The sequence below is a fragment of the Arachis stenosperma genome, chromosome 9 (assembly GCF_014773155.1).
Source record: "Arachis stenosperma cultivar V10309 chromosome 9, arast.V10309.gnm1.PFL2, whole genome shotgun sequence".
Classification (NCBI taxonomy): domain Eukaryota; kingdom Viridiplantae; phylum Streptophyta; class Magnoliopsida; order Fabales; family Fabaceae; genus Arachis; species Arachis stenosperma.
The window spans coordinates 112,402,700-112,418,808 of NC_080385.1; positions in this window are offsets into that span (position 1 = coordinate 112,402,700).

Sequence of the window (16,109 nt, forward strand, 5' to 3'; positions counted from 1 at the left end):
CCGACTTCGTGGTTTGGTCGGCCTTTTTAAGTTATTTTTGTAACGTCTTTTGTTCGGCTTTTCCAGCCGTTTTAGAGTTACTTTTATAACTTCTCACATTAATTTGAACCTCGTCGCTTCATCTTTGCCGGCCTTGTATGGCCTTTGGCAAATGATTTTTTGCGTTTTGTCGAGCATAAATTAATGCGCCTTGGCGGGGTACTTTTTAGGATATGCTTCATAACGAGAAAGAGAAAATAAAGAAATTTGGTTAGTATTAAAGGAAAATATGTACAAAGTTTTTACCCTTTTTTACTAGGTCGGGTGTCCTACTTAACCGGGTGGCTCATTAAAAAACCCTCGTGGGGAAAAAGAGTACACCTCGGGTTAAGTTTACTCTAGCTGTAGTACCGTCTTAGGTTACAGGCGTGCCAGGCTCTGGGCAGCTCCTTGCCTTCTAGGTCGGAGATCTTGTAGTAGCCTGTCCCTAAGACTTCTGTTACCTTGTATGGCCCCTTCCAATTCGCAGCTAGCTTTCCTTCTCCCGATTTTTGTGTTCCGATGTCGTTTCGGATTAGAATCAGGTCGTGAGTGGAGAAGCTTCGTTTTATCACCTTTTGGTTGTATCTGAGGGCCGTTCGTCGTTTTAAGGCTTCTTCTTTGATCCGGGCTCTTTATCGGACCTCGGGTAGGAGGTCGAGCTCTTCCTTTTGTGCCCGAGGATTGTTTTCTTCGTTGTAGAAGATGGTTCTGGGTGATCCCTCATCTATTTCGACGGGAATCATTGCCTCCATTCCGTAGGCTAGTCGGAATGGGGATTCTCCCGTTGTAGAGTGCGGGGTTGTCCGATATGCCCATAATACCTGGGGGAGTTCGTCGGCCCATGCCCCTTTGGCTTCTTGGAGTCTTCGTTTCAATCCAGCCAAGATGACTTTATTTGCAGCCTCTGCTTGTCCATTGGCTTGTGGGTGCTCGACCGATGTGAACTGCTGTTTGATTTTCAGCTCGGACACCAAGTTCTGAAAACTTGTGTCTGTGAACTGTGTTCCATTGTCTGTTGTGATGGAATAGGGGACTCCGAACCTCGTGACAATGTTTTTGTATAGGAATTTACGGCTTTTCTGAGCCGTAATGGTGGCTAAGGGTTCGGCTTCGATCCACTTTGTAAAGTAGTCGACCCCTACTATGAGGTATTTGACCTGCCCCGGGCCTTGTGGAAACGGGCCGAGTAGGTCGAGTCCCCATTTCGCGAAGGGCCATGGTGCTGTGATGCTTATGAGGTCTTCGGGCGGTGCTTTGTGAAAATTGGCGTGTTTTTGGCAGGGGGGACATATTTTCACAAAGTCCGCCGCGTCTCTTTGTATGGTTGGCCAGTAGAACCCGGCTCTGACTATTTTCTTGGATAGGGCCCGAGCTCCGAGGTGGTTCCCACACATTCCTTTGTGGACTTCTTCGAGGACGCTTTTTGTTTCTGAGGTCGGGACGCACCTTAGGAGGGGATTTGCGAATCCTCTTCTGTATAACACGTCGTGGATTAGCGTGTAATTCTGGGCGTCCTTTGTAAGCCTTTTAGCTTCTCTTTTTTCAGCGGGGAGAGTTCCCGACTTTAGGTAGTTGAGTATGGGGGTCATCCATCCTTGTTGTTGGTCGGATATGTTCAGTATTTCTTCCTCTCTTAGTACGGACGGAGATTGTAGAGTTTCTTGGAGGAGACTTCTATTGTTTCCTCCGGCTTGGTGCTAGCAAGTTTTGAGAGGGCGTCGGCTCGGGCATTTTGCTCCCGGGGTATGTGCTGGATTCGTATTTCCGGGAAGTGCTGCAATTGTGCCTGTGTTTGGTCCAGGTATTTTTTCATAGTAGGATCTTTGGCCTGGTAACTTCCATTTACTTGTGATGTGACGACCTGGGAGTCGCTGAAAATTGTGATCCTCTCTGCTCCGACCTCTTTGGCTAGCTTTAGTCCTGCTAGTAGGGCCTCGTACTCGGCTTGGTTATTTGAGGCCTGGAACTCGAATTTTAGGGATAGCTCTATCCGTGTTCCTTGATCGCTTTCGAGTATGACACCGGCTCCGCTCCCTGCCTTATTTGAGGACCCGTCGACATATAAATTCCATGAGAGTGGGGTCCCTGGGGTCTCGGTGTATTCTGCTACGAAGTCGGCTAGATACTGGGACTTTATGGCAGTTCGGGCTTCGTAGTGGAGGTCGAACTCAGACAGCTCCACCGCCCATTGTAGGATTCGTCCTGCCATGTCTGTCTTTTGTAGGATGTGTCTCATCGGTTGGTTTGTCCGGACTTTGATGGTGCGGGCTTGAAAGTAGGGACGGAGCCTTCGAGCTGTGAAGACTAGCGCGTAGGCGAATTTCTCTATTTTCTGATAGTTTAATTCAGCTCCTTGCAGCGCCTTGCTTACGAAATATACGGGGTGTTGCCCCTGGTCGTTTTCTTGTATTAGTGCCGAAGCGACTGCCCGATGTCCGACCGAGAGGTATAGTACGAGTTCTTCTCCTTTTAGAGGTCGGGTTAGGATTGGTGGCTGCCCGAGGAATTCTTTGAATTCTTGGAAGGCCTTTTCGCACTCCGGGGTCCACGAGAAGGGTTTCCCTTTCTATAGGAGTGAGTAGAGAGGTAGTGACCTTATTGCTGATCCTGCCAAGAATCTTGATAGGGCGGCTAATCTTCCGTTCAGTTGTTGTACCTCTTTGACACACGTCGGGCTCTTCATATTGAGTATCGCTTGGCATTTGTCCGGGTTTGCTTCGATGCCTCTTTGAGTCAGCATGAAGCCTAAGAACTTTCCGGCTTCTGCGGCGAAGGTGCACTTTGTCGGATTAAGCCTCATATTGTGTTTTCTGAGGGTACCGAAGATACTACTGAGGTCGGCCACCAAGTTTTTGTCTTCTTGTGTCTTTACTAGCATGTCGTCGACGTATACCTCTAGCTGTAGCCCGATGTGTTCTGAGAACACTTTGTTCATTAGTCTCTGGTATGTTGCCCCTGCGTTCTTCAGCCCGAAGGGCATTACTATGTAGCAGTAGTTTGCCTTTGGGGTTATGGACGAGGTCTTTTCTTGGTCGGGTCCATACATCGGGATTTGATTATATCCTGAGTACGCATCCATGAAGGAGAGGTATCTGTAGCCCGAAGCTGCGTCGACTAAAGCGTCGATGTTTGGTAGTGGATATGGGTCTTTAGGACAAGCTTTGTTGAGGTCTGTGTAGTCGACGCACATCCTCCACTTTCCATTGGGCTTTTTTACCAGAACTACGTTTGCGAGCCATAGGGGGTACTTTACCTCCCTAATAAACCCTGCATCTAGTAGTGCTTGTACCTGTTCCTCTATTGCCTGCATGCGTTCGGGCCCGAGTTTCCTTCGCCTTTGTTGGACAGGTCGGGATCCCTGATACACTGATAGTTTGTGGCACATTAGGTCGGGGCTTATGCCTCGGAGGCTTTCCAGGCGAAGAGATCGGAATTCTCCCTTAAGAGGTTTGTGAGCTCCTTTTTTAGGCCTGCCTCGAGGTTTGCCCCTATGTTTGTTACTTTCTCGGGTATGTTCCCGATTTGGACCTTCTCGGTTTCCCCTTCTGGCTGTGGCCGAAGATCTTCTCGGGTTTGGACTCGCCCGAGTTCTATGGTGTTGACCTCTTTCCCTTTTAGGCTCAGACTTTCGTTGTAGCATCGCCGTGCTTGCTTTTGGTCGCCTTTTAGGGTAGCGATTCCCTTTGCGGTAGGAAACTTCATGCAGAGGTGTGGGGTCGAGACTATAGCCGCTAGTCTGTTGAGGGTTGGTCGTCCGATGAGGGCATTGTATGCTGAAGTGACGTCGACCACAATGTAGTCGATGTTTAATGTTTTGGTTTGCTCGCCTTTTCCAAAGGTGGTGTGTAACGAGATGTATCCCAGGGGTCGAATTGGGGTATCTCCTAGTCCAAATAGGTCGGTGGGATAGGCTTTTAGCTCTTTTTCTTCGAGTCCGAGCTTGTCGAAGGCCTCTTTGAACAGGATATCTGCCGAGCTTCCTTGGTCGATCAGGGTTCGATGTAAGTTGGCGTTGGCTAGGATGATGGTGATCACCATAGGGTCGTCGTGTCCGGGTATTACACCAAGAGCATCTTCTTGGGTAAACGAGATAGTAGGTAACTCGGGCAAGGGGTTGTCTTCTCGGGCATGGTAGACTTCTTTGAGGTGTCTCTTTCGTGAGGATCTGGATGTCCCTCCACCTGCAAAACCTCCGTTTATCATGTGTATGTGCCTTTCAGGGGTTCGTGGGGTTGGTTCGGTCCGATCTTCGTTGTCTCTCCGCCTTCTCTTTCTGGTTTCTTCATCTTTCTCAGCTATGTATCTGTCGAGTTTTCCTTCTCTAGCTAGCTTTTCTATAACATTCTTCAGGTCGTGGCAGTCGTTAGTAGAATGACCGTAGAGTCTATGATATTCACAGTATTCGGACCGATCCCTTCCCGCTCTTTTGTGCTTCAGAGGTTTGGGTGGTGGGATCTTTTCGGTGTGGCACACTTCTCTGTAGACGTCTACCAGAGAGACTCGGAGGGGGTGTAGCTGTGGTATTTCCTTGGCTTGTCCGAGCTGGACTCTTCCTTCTTTTTCTGATCCCGATCTCGATCTCGGGGCGGGTAGGTTGACTCCTTCCTGGAAGGTTCTCTCAGTCGTGAGGTTTCTTCCATGTTGATATATTTTTCTGCTCGCTCCTGCACTTCGTACAAGGAGGTCGGGTATCTTTTGGATAGGGATTGGCTAAACGGTCCTTCTCTTAGGCCGTTTGCTAGTCCCATGATGGCTGCTTCTGTGGACAAGTGTTGTATGTCCAGGCAGGCTTTGTTGAATCGCTCCATGTACTCTCTGAGAGTTTCTTGGTTGCTTTGTTTGATCCCGAGTAGGCTGGGGGCGTGTTTTGCCTTGTCCTTTTGAATGGAGAACCTTGTTAGGAATTTTTTGGTCAGGTCTTCAAAGCTGGAGATTGATCCTGGCGGTAAGCTGTCGAACCACTTCATGGCTGACTTGGTGAGAGTGGTGGGGAAGGCTTTGCACCGAATTGCGTCGGATGCGTCGACTAAGTACATTCTGCTCCTGAAGTTGCTGAGGTGGTGACTTGGATCGGTGGTGCCGTCGTAGAGGTCCATATCTGGTGGCTTGAAGTTTCGCGGTACCTTCTCCTTCATGATCTCTTGTGTGAAGGGATCATGATTACTTTCGGGAGTGGTGCCGCGTGTTGTCCGATCTTTCAGATTGGCTTCTATCTTTCGTAGTTTTTCTTCTAATTCTCTGCGTTTGCGAGCCTCCCTTCTTAGATCCTGTTCAGTCTCTTTCTGCTTTTTCATGTCCTCTTCGAGTTGTCTCAGCCGGCTTTGTTGTGCCCGGACTGTCTCCAGAATCTCTGAACTCTTTTCCCTTCCAGGATTTTGTGGATCCTTGTTAGGGAGTGTACCTTTTGGATGATTCTGTTTGTTTCCCCCTGGAGTGTGTGGTGATAGAGGGCGGTCTGGTCGTTCTCCGGTGTCAACTTCCTCTTCTTGTTCTGATGTAGGATGGTCATTGTTGGGAGAGTCGTCCGCCATGGTAAAGGGATGACTTCCAGGTTCCCCGGCAACGGCGCCAATGTTCCGAGGGTTACCTGAACGTGTAGCTCGGTCCTTCTTGGTAAGGCCCGAAATAGGGGTCTGTGACCCGAGCTCCTTTGTATTGGACGGCGGGGGGTTGTACCTGCAAAGACACTCCGATGCTTAAGTTAGCAGGGGTCCAAGCAGATATCAAGTAGAATTAGAGTATGAGTTATACCTGGGTGCTCCAGTGTATTTATAGTAGTTGGCTGTGATCTTCCCTGGATAAGATATTCTTATCTTATCTTATCTTCTGGGAGTCTTATCTTTATCTTTGTGGAACCGCCTTTCCCAGGCCCTTTCGGCCTTTAGGTTTTGGGCTTAGTTCCTTCTGATGGGCCTTCTTTGGCCTATTTGTCCGAGGTCCGACCTCGGGCTTGAGCCTTGAGGCGAGGTCGGACTCTCGATCAGCTTGCCGAGTTTGGAGAGCTCGGTCAGGGTATGAACACCTCCCATCAAAGCAAGCAGCTTTGAGCTAAACCCTCAACTCATTATCATAGTGCAGCAAAATTGCCAGTATTCCGGTCTTCCACAGGAAGAACCTACTGAGTTTCTGGCACAGTTCTTACAAATTGCTGACACAGTACATGATAAAGAGGTAGATCAGGATGTCTACAGACTATTACTGTTTCCATTTGCTGTAAAAGATCAAGCTAAAAGGTGGTTAAATAACCAACCTACAGCAAGCATAAAGACATGGAAACAGTTATCAGACAAATTCCTGAATCATTTCTACCCTCCAAAGAGGATGACACAGCTAAGGCTGGACATCCAAGGCTTTAAACAAGAGGATAATGAATCCCTTTATAATGCCTGGGAGAGGTATAGAGGTATGCTTAGAAAATGCCCCTCTGAAATGTTTTCAGAGTGGGTACAGTTAGACATCTTCTACTATGGGCTCACAGAAAAAGCTCAGATGTCTTTAGACCACTCAGCTGGTGGATCTATACACATGAGGAAGACAATTGAAGAAGCTCAAGAGCTTATAGACACTGTTGCTAGAAACCAATACTTATATTCTAGCAATGAGTTCGTTCCAAAAGAGGAGGTCATGGCCTTAGTCACTGATCCTAATCCTCAAGAACAGATGAATGAGCTTAATCAACAACTGCTCCTGATGACAGAACAGTTAGCAGAATTTAAAGAAATGCTCCATGATACTAAGGTTGCTAACAAGAACATAGAACTGCAGTTGAATCAAGCAAAACAGCAAATATCTAAACAGATAACAGAAGGATGTCAAGCAGTTCAACTGAGGAGTGAGAAGACACTAAATAACACTGTTCAAAAGAACAAAAAGCCAAACAAGGAACAATTGACAGAGGATAACCAAACCACTGTTAAAAATCCCTCTGAGGACAGTAAGAGCCCAGAGAGGAATGTTATTGGCGTTCAAACGCCAGAAAGGGAAGGAAAGCTGGCGTTAAACGCCCATTCCTTGCCCAATTCTGGCGTTCAAACGCCAGAAAAGGGGGAAAAGCTGGCGTTTAACGCCCATTCCCTGCCCAGTTCTGGCGTTCAAACGCCAGAAAAGGGGGAAAAGCTGGCGTTAAACGCCCATTTTCCTCCCACTCCTGGCGTTCAAACGCCAAGGGAGAATCAGACACCTAAGAGTGCTGATAATAATCCTTCTAACAAGGCTTCTTCAACCACTTCTGTAAGGAATAAGCCTGCAGCATCTAAGGTTGAAGAATATCAAGCCAAGATGCCTTATCCTCAGAAACTCTGCAAAGCGGAACAGGATAAGCAATTTGCCCGCTTTGCAGACTATCTAAGGACTCTTGAAATAAAGATTCCGTTTGCAGAGGCACTTGAGCAAATACCTTCTTATGCTAAGTTCATGAAAGAGATCTTAAGTCATAAGAAGGATTGGTGAGAAACTGAAAAAGTGTTTCTCACTGAAAAATGCAGTGCAGTCATACTTAAAAGCTTACCAGAAAAGCTTCAAGATCCTGGAAGCTTTATGATACCCTGCACCAAGACAGCTCTATGTGATCTTGGAGCAAGCATCAATCTAATACCTGCATCCACTATCAGAAAGCTTGGCTTGGCTGGAGAAGTCAAACCAACCAGGATATGCCTCTAACTTGCTGATGGCTCCATTAAACACCCATCAGGCATAATAGAGGATATGATTGTCAAGGTTGGACCCTTTGCTTTCCCAACTGACTTTGTGGTGCTGGAAATGGAGGAGCACAAGAGTGCAACTCTTATTCTAGGAAGACCTTTCCTAGCAATTGGACGAACTCTCATTGATGTACAAAGAGGGGAAGTGACCCTCAGAGTCAATGAGGATGAGTTCAAGTTGAATGCTGTAAAAGCTATGCAGCATCCAGACACACCAGATGACTGCATGGGCGCTGACATTATTGACTCTCTGGTAGAAGAGATCAATATGGCTGAAAGCCTAGAATCAGAGCTTGAGGACATCTTCAAAGATGCTCAACCTGATCAAGAAGAACTAGAGGAAGTAAAGGAATTTTCGAAAATTCCTCAGGAGGAGGATAAACCTCCCAAACCTGAACTCAAACCTCTACCACCATCTCTGAAATATGCATTTCTGGGAGAGGGTGACACTTTTCCAGTGATCATAAGCTCTGCTTTGAATCCACAGGAAGAGGAAGCACTGATTCAAGTGCTAAGGACACACAAGACAGCTCTTGGGTGGTCCATAAGTGATCTTAAGGGCATTAGCCCAGCTAGATGCATGCACAAAATCCTGTTGGAGGATAATGCCAAACCAGTGGTTCAACCACAGAGGAGGCTAAATCCAGCCATGAAGGAGGTGGTGCAGAAAGAGGTCACTAAATTACTAGAGGCTGGGATTATTTATCCTATTTCTGATAGCCCCTGGGTGAGCCCTGTCCAAGTTGTTCCCAAAAAGGGAGGCATGACAGTGGTTCATAATGAAAAAAATGAACTGGTTCCTACAAGGACAGTCACAGGGTGGCGTATGTGTATTGACTACAGAAGGCTCAATACAGCCACCAGAAAGGATCATTTTCCTTTACCATTCATAGACCAAATGCTAGAAAGACTAGCTGGTCATGACTATTACTGCTTTTTGGATGGCTATTCAGGCTACAACCAAATTGCAGTAGATCCCCAGGACCAAGAGAAAACAGCATTCACCTGCCCTTCTGGCGTGTTTGCCTATAGGAGAATGCCTTTTGGTCTGTGCAATGCACCTGCAACCTTTCAGAGGTGCATGCTCTCTATCTTCTCAGACATGGTAGAGAAATTTCTGGAAGTCTTCATGGATGACTTCTCAGTATATGGAGACTCATTCAGCTCCTGTCTTAACCACCTATCACTTGTCCTGAAAAGATGCCAAGAGACTAACCTGGTTTTAAACTGGGAGAAATGTCACTTTATGGTGACTGAAGGAATTGTCCTTGGGCACAAAATTTCAAGCAGGGGAATAGAGGTGGATAAGGCAAAGGTAGAGGTGATTGAAAAATTACCACCACCTGCCAATGTTAAGGCAATCAGAAGCTTTCTTGGGCATGCAGGATTCTACAGAAGGTTTATAAAGGATTTTTCAAAAATTGCCAAACCTCTAAGTAATCTGCTAGCTGCTGACACTCCATTTATCTTTGATAATGAGTGTCTGCAGGCATTTGAGACCCTGAAAGCTAAGCTGGTCACAGCACCAGTTATCTCTGCACCAGATTGGACATTGCCATTTGAATTAATGTGTGATGCCAGTGATCATGCCATTGGTGCAGTGTTGGGACAGAGGCATAACAAGCTTTTGCACGTCATTTATTATGCCAGCCGTGTTCTAAATGACCCACAAAAGAACTACACAACCACAGAGAAAGAGTTACTTGCAGTGGTTTATGCCATTGACAAATTTAGATCTTATCTAGTGGGATCAAAGGTGATTGTGTACACTGACCATGCTGCTCTTAAATACTTACTCACAAAGCAGGATTCAAAACCCAGGCTTATCAGATGGGTGTTGCTTCTGCAAGAGTTTGATATAGAAATAAGAGACAGAAAAGGGACAGAAAACCAAGTGGCTGATCATCTGTCCCGAATAGAGCCAGTAGCTGGGGCGTCCCTCCCTTCTACTGAGATCTCTGAGACCTTCCCAGATGAGCAACTCTTTGCCATTCAGGAAGCTCCATGGTTTGCAGATATGGCAAACTATAAAGCTGTGAGGTTCATACCCAAGGAGTACAGCAATGTGCAAAGAAAGAAATTAATTTCAGATGCCAAGTACTACCTCTGGGATGAACCATATCTCTTTAAGAGATATGCTGACGGAGTGATCCGCAGGTGTGTACCCAGAGAAGAAGCACAAAGGATCTTATGGCACTGCCATGGATCACAATATGGAGGACATTTTGGAAGTGAGCGAACAGCCACTAAAGTCCTCCAGTGTGGCTTCTACTGGCCTACTCTCTATAAAGATTCCCGAGAGTTTGTGCGTAACTGTGACAGTTGCCAAAGAGCTGGTAACCTGCCTCACGGATATGCCATGCCTCAACAAGGGATATTAGAGATAGAATTGTTTGATGTATGGGGAATTGACTTCATGGGGCCATTCCCACCATCATACTCAAACACTTACATTCTGGTGGCAGTGGACTATGTATCTAAGTGGGTAGAAGCAATTGCTACACCCACTAATGATACCAAGACCGTGCTAAAATTCCTCCAGAAAAACATCTTCAGCAGATTTGGTGTTCCCAGGATACTAATCAGTGATGGGGGCTCTCATTTCTGCAACAAACAGCTATACTCTGCTATGGTTAGATATGGAATCAGCCATAAGGTGGCAACTCCGTATCATCCACAGACAAATGGGCAAGCTGAAGTCTCTAACAGAGAACTAAAAAGAATCCTAGAACGGACTGTGATGGCCCGAAGAAAGGATTGGGCAAAGAGCTTGGATGATGCTCTGTGGGCATACAGAACAGCATTCAAGACTCCTATAGGAACTTCTCCATACCAACTGGTGTATGGGAAGGCCTGTCATTTGCCTGTGGAACTGGAACATAAAGCCTATTGGGCAACCAGATTCCTAAACATGGATGCTCAGCTAGCTGGTGAGAAAAGACTGCTCCAGCTGAATGAGCTAGAGGAGTTCAGACTCAATGCCTTTGAAAATGCTAAAATTTATAAGGAAAAGGCAAAGAAGTGGCATGACAAGAGATTGTCAACCAGAGTCTTTGAGCCAGGACAAAAAGTTCTACTCTTCAACTCCAGGCTCAAATTGTTTCCAGGAAAACTCAAATCCCGGTGGAGGGGTCCGTATGTGATTACAGGAGTGTCACCATATGGATATGTTGAGCTTCAGGATATTGATTCTGACAAGAAGTTCATTGTTAATGGACAGAGAATCAAGCACTATCTTGAAGGCAATTTTGAGCAGGAGTGCTCAAAACTGAGACTTGAGTGATTTTCAGTGAAGGTCCAGCTAAAGACAGTAAAGAAGCGCTTGCTGGGAGGCAACCCAGTCATTAGGAGGGTATATGATTAGTTCTTACAGAGGCAAGTATCAAAAATGAAGGAATTCACAGAGTTACAGAAGGATTCAGCTCAAAAAGCAGAGAAAATGAGCTTACTGGCAAAAAAAACGCCAGTAAGGGGCATTTTGGGCGTTAAACGCCAGAATGGGTACCATTCTGGGCGTTTAACGCCAGGAATGGTGCCATTTTGGGCGTTAAACGCCAGAATGGGCACCATTCTGGGCGTTTAACGCCAGGTGTGTAGCATCCTGGGCGTTCTGAAAAACGCCCAGTGACAAAGGATTTCTGGCGTTTAACGCCAGCCAGGGCACCTGGCTGGGCGTTAAACGCCCAAAAGGGGTAGCAAATGGGCGTTAAATGCCAGAATGGGTGCCATTCTGGGCGTTTAACGCCAGCTTGGTGGGGGGACCACAATTTTGTTTTCAATTCAATTTTTTTCAAACTTTCCTTTTCTCACCCATACTTTTCTACAAAATCACACTTCAATCATTCATCATTCACTTTCAAATCTTCAAAAATCAAAACCAATCTTCAAATTCATTTTAAATCAATTACAAACATTGTTCAAAAATTTCACCCTTTTCTCAATTTCTTTCCATATCTTCTCTAATCTCCTTTCAAATTTCTTTCTTCTTTTTCGAAAACTCCCCTCCCCCACCTTATAAATAAACGTTTGGCTCCTTCTTTCCATCACACCATTCGAATTTCCTCTTCCTCCCCCTCTCTTCTCTCTTTTCTTTTGCTTGAGGACAAGCAAACCTCTAAGTTTGGTGTGCTTTTCCGTGATCACTAAGCCAAGATTCATCAATATCATGGCTCTTAAGGGAAAACAAACCAATTTAAGAGGCAAGAAAGAGACTAATCCAAAGAATCTTTGGAATCAAGAGAAGTTCTTAACTAAAGAACATGAAGACCATTATCACAAAATAATGGGTCTGAGGTCAGTGATCCTGGAAGTAAAATTTGATCTGAAAGAAGATGAATATCCGGGGATCCAAGAGCAAATTCGAAACAGAGGTTGGGAAGTTCTAACCAATCCTGAGACAAAGGTTGGAAGGAACATGGTTCAGGAATTCTACTCAAATCTGTGGCTGACAGATAAGCAGAGAATGACTGGAACCGCTTACCATACCTATAGAACCATGGTCAGAGGGAAAGTTATATACTTCCATCTGGACAAAATAAGAGAAATCTTCAAGTTACCTCAACTGCAAGATGATCCTGACTCCTTTAATAGGAGGATGGTGAGAGTAGATAAAGGGTTGGATCAAGTTCTAGAGGACATATGCCTCCCTAGAACTAAGTGGATAACCAATTCTAAGGGTGTCCCTAACCAACTCAAGAGGGGAGACCTCAAACCAATTGCAAGAGGTTGGCTAGACTTTATTGGGCACTCCATATTGCCCACTAGCAACCGTTCTGAGGTCACCATCAAGAGAGCAGTGATGATTCATTGCATTATGCTTGGAAAAGCAGTGGAGGTGCATCATGTGATTGCTTGTGAGATCTACACAATTGCAAATAAGAATTCCACTGAAGCCAAATTGGCTTACCCAAGCTTGATCTCCTTGCTCTGTAAAGAGGCTGGGGTAAAGATGGGAGTAGATGAGTTCATACCCATTGAACATCCAATCACCAAGAAGTCAATGGAAGGACAAGTGCAAGACAACTCCATCAAGAGGAGGGCGCATGAGTTCCTCCCTGAATTCCCTGAAATTGGCTACTAGGCCAGCCTAGAAGCATCCATTAACAAGTTGCAAGAGACCATGGAGCAACTAAAGGAAGAACAGCAGAATCAGAACTGCATGATCTGCAAATTGCTGAAGGAACAAGAGAAGCAGGGGCGTGAAATCCAAGAATTGAAACACCAAAAGCTCTCCTCTCAAGCTGAGGGAGCATCCACTTCTCAAAATCAAGGTTGTTGAGTCCTAACTCTGTGAAAACCTCTATCATTAGTAGCCTATGTTTTTGCATTTTTTCTTATTTTGTTCTCTATTTTTATTCTGTAGTTTAATCTTATATTTAGTTTTGAGTCTTGTTCTTAGTTCATAATTAATAAAATTTAGATATTCTGCCTTAAGTTATGAATGTCCTATGAATCCATCACCTCTCTTAAAAGAAAAATGCTTTAATCACAAAAGAACAAGAAGTACAGGATTTCGAAATTTATCTCTGAAACTAGTTGAATTAGTTTGATGTGGTGACAATACTTTTTGTTTTCTGAATGAATGCTTGAACAGTGCATATGTCTTTTGAACTTGTTATTCATGAATGTTAAAGTTGTTGGCTCTTGAAAGAATGATGAAAAAAGAGACATGTTATTGAGGATCTGAAAAATCATAAAAATGATTCTTGAAGCAAGAAAAAGCAGTGAATACAAAAAAAAAAAAATATTTTTGAAAAAAAAAAAAGAAAAGAAAAAAAAAAGAAGGAAAAGAAAAAGAAAGAAATAAAGTTGTGATCCAAGGCAATAAGAGTGTGCTTAAGAACCCTGGACACCTCTAATTGGGGACTTTAGCAAAGCTGAGTCACAATCAAAAAAAGGGTTCACCCAATTATGTGTCTGTGGCATGTATGCATCTGGTGGTAATACTGGAAGACAGAGTGCTTTGGGCCACAGCCAAGACTCATAAAGTAGTGATGCGTTTGCATATTTGCTATATTAGCTAGTTAGTTTAAGTAGTTTTAGCTTAATTTCATTCACTTTCTTTGAAATAAACAAGCATTTTGATGAGTTTTACCTCCATGCATTAAAACACCAAGAACTAGGTAAATATTGGCCAAATTCATGCAAATATTCAAGGAGTTTATAAACAAGTTGATGTGAATGATTCCCTTGAAATTTATTGCATAAGATGGCAAAACCTTGAGGAAATTTCTTTGGTTTATGTTAGGTGATGAAGCTAGAAAGCAATGGAGCAAGAATTAGAGCAAGAAGGCCTGAAGACACATCAAGATTGGCAAGGAAGCAGAGGATCACATGTTGCCAACTTGGAGAAAGGGTGAGTGTTTGAAGGCAACGCCAAGCAGCCTTGGAGAGTGAACAAAGAGGAGTTGCACGTTGCCAACTTGCACTTCAACTAGAGTGTTCATCAACAACGCCCAACAATGTAAGGCAGCCCTGGAGAAGCACATTTGGGCGTTGCCAACTTGGAGAAAGGGGTGAGTGTTTGATGGCAACGCAAGGCAGCCCTGGAGAGCACATTTGGGCGTTGCCAACTTGGAGAAAGAGTGAGTGTTTGATGGCAACGCACACAAGCAAGGCTTGGCCCAGGAGGAGAGGAAGCTGGCGTTGCCAACGCCAGGAACAAGGGACGTGTTCTTTGGCAATGCACACAAGCAAGCTTGGCCCAAGAGGAGGAGAAGCTGGCGTTGCCAACGCCAGGAAAATAGGTGTGTTCAATGACAACGCCAAGCAACAAACATGGAGCCTTGAGGAAGGCTCGAGCACGTTGCCAACTTGGGATTCATTGGCGTGTGTAGTGGCAACGCTAGGAAGCAAACTTGGAGCAAGGGGGCAGGGGCTGGCACGTTGCCAACGTGCTGAGAAGAAGGAGTGTTTGCCAAAAACGCTGGCAACCCTGGCAGCCAGACCTTACTATCTTCCATGGAGTATATCTTGAGTTCTAGAGCTTCAAATGATGCACTCTCAACGGCATTGGAAAGTAGACATCCGGAGCTTTCCAACGATATATCATAGTATGGGTTTAACATTCATTTGAAGCTTCAAAAGATGGCTTCATTTAGAGCTTCAGAATCTGAGCACGTTGGCAACGCTGGAAACAAGGGCGTTTTCACCAAAAACGTGTGCGATTTTGGCAGCCTGACCCTGTCTTCTTCAAACGAGCATAACTTGAGTTACAGAGATCCAAATTGAGTGCTTCCAGTTGTGTTGGAAAGCTGACATTCAGAGCTTTCCAACCATATATAATAGTCTATAGTGGAGCATGAAATGGAAGCTCGAATCAGAGTCATCTTTAGGCCCCAAAAACAAGGAAATGAGGTTGAAATTCAAGGAAGCATGAGTAGGCCAAGGAGGGGGAGTCGAACACGTTGCCAAGGGTAAAATGGCCTGGCGTGTTCCTTGGAAACTTGGGCAACAACGCCCAGGCCAAGAAATCTGGGCTAGAGGCGTTGTCATGGGCGTTATTGGTGAAGTGTTTGGCAAAAACGCCCAACCAAGGCAGCCTGACCTTGCCCTCTTCAATGGAGCATAACTTGAGCTAGGAAGGTCCAAATGAGGTGATTCCAGTGGCATTGGAAAGTAGACATCAAGAGCTTTCCAATGATGTATGATAGTCCATATTGAAGCAGAGGATTGATACTCAAATTCTGGGCAACATTAGGCATGAGAGAAGAGTCAAGAAGAAGAAGAGCAAGTTGTTAGCAACAACTTGGGCCAACAACGCCCAAGTCTCAAAGCTCACTTCCAGGAAAGCCACTTGCACGTTGCCAACGTGCATTATGCCTGGAGTTATTGCCAACAACGCCCCTCAATGGGCCAGAATTGTTGCCAACTTGCTCTGCTTCCTCTATTCCTCACAAAGGCCAGCAACTTCTTCAATTGAACCAGAAATTCAACAAAGAGAAAGCCCACATTGCTAGCCCAATTGAAGATCTTTGAAGGAGTTTTGGGACTAATATAAATAGAGATTGAGTTTGTACTTTAGGAGGACTTTTTTGACACTTAGAATTTTATACTTTTAGCACTTTTACTTTGAGAACTTTTTTAGCACTTCCGGGTATCCTCCCGGAAGTGCTATTTTGTTTCTTCTTGGAACTCTTCTTCTTCATTTTTCTGAAGCTTTAAGCATTTCCTTATTCTTCATCATCTTTCTTTTACACTTAGTTTAATTTTTGTTGATGGAAATTGTTGTTGAGATTGGAGCTATGACTCACTAAACCCCACTTTCATTAGGGGGAGGAGCTCTGCTTGTTGGAATGAATTGGTGAACTCATCTTTTCCTCCTCAATTCTAGTGGTTGATCTAAAGAGGGAACTCTTGTTCTTCAAAGATTCAACCACCATCGAGAGA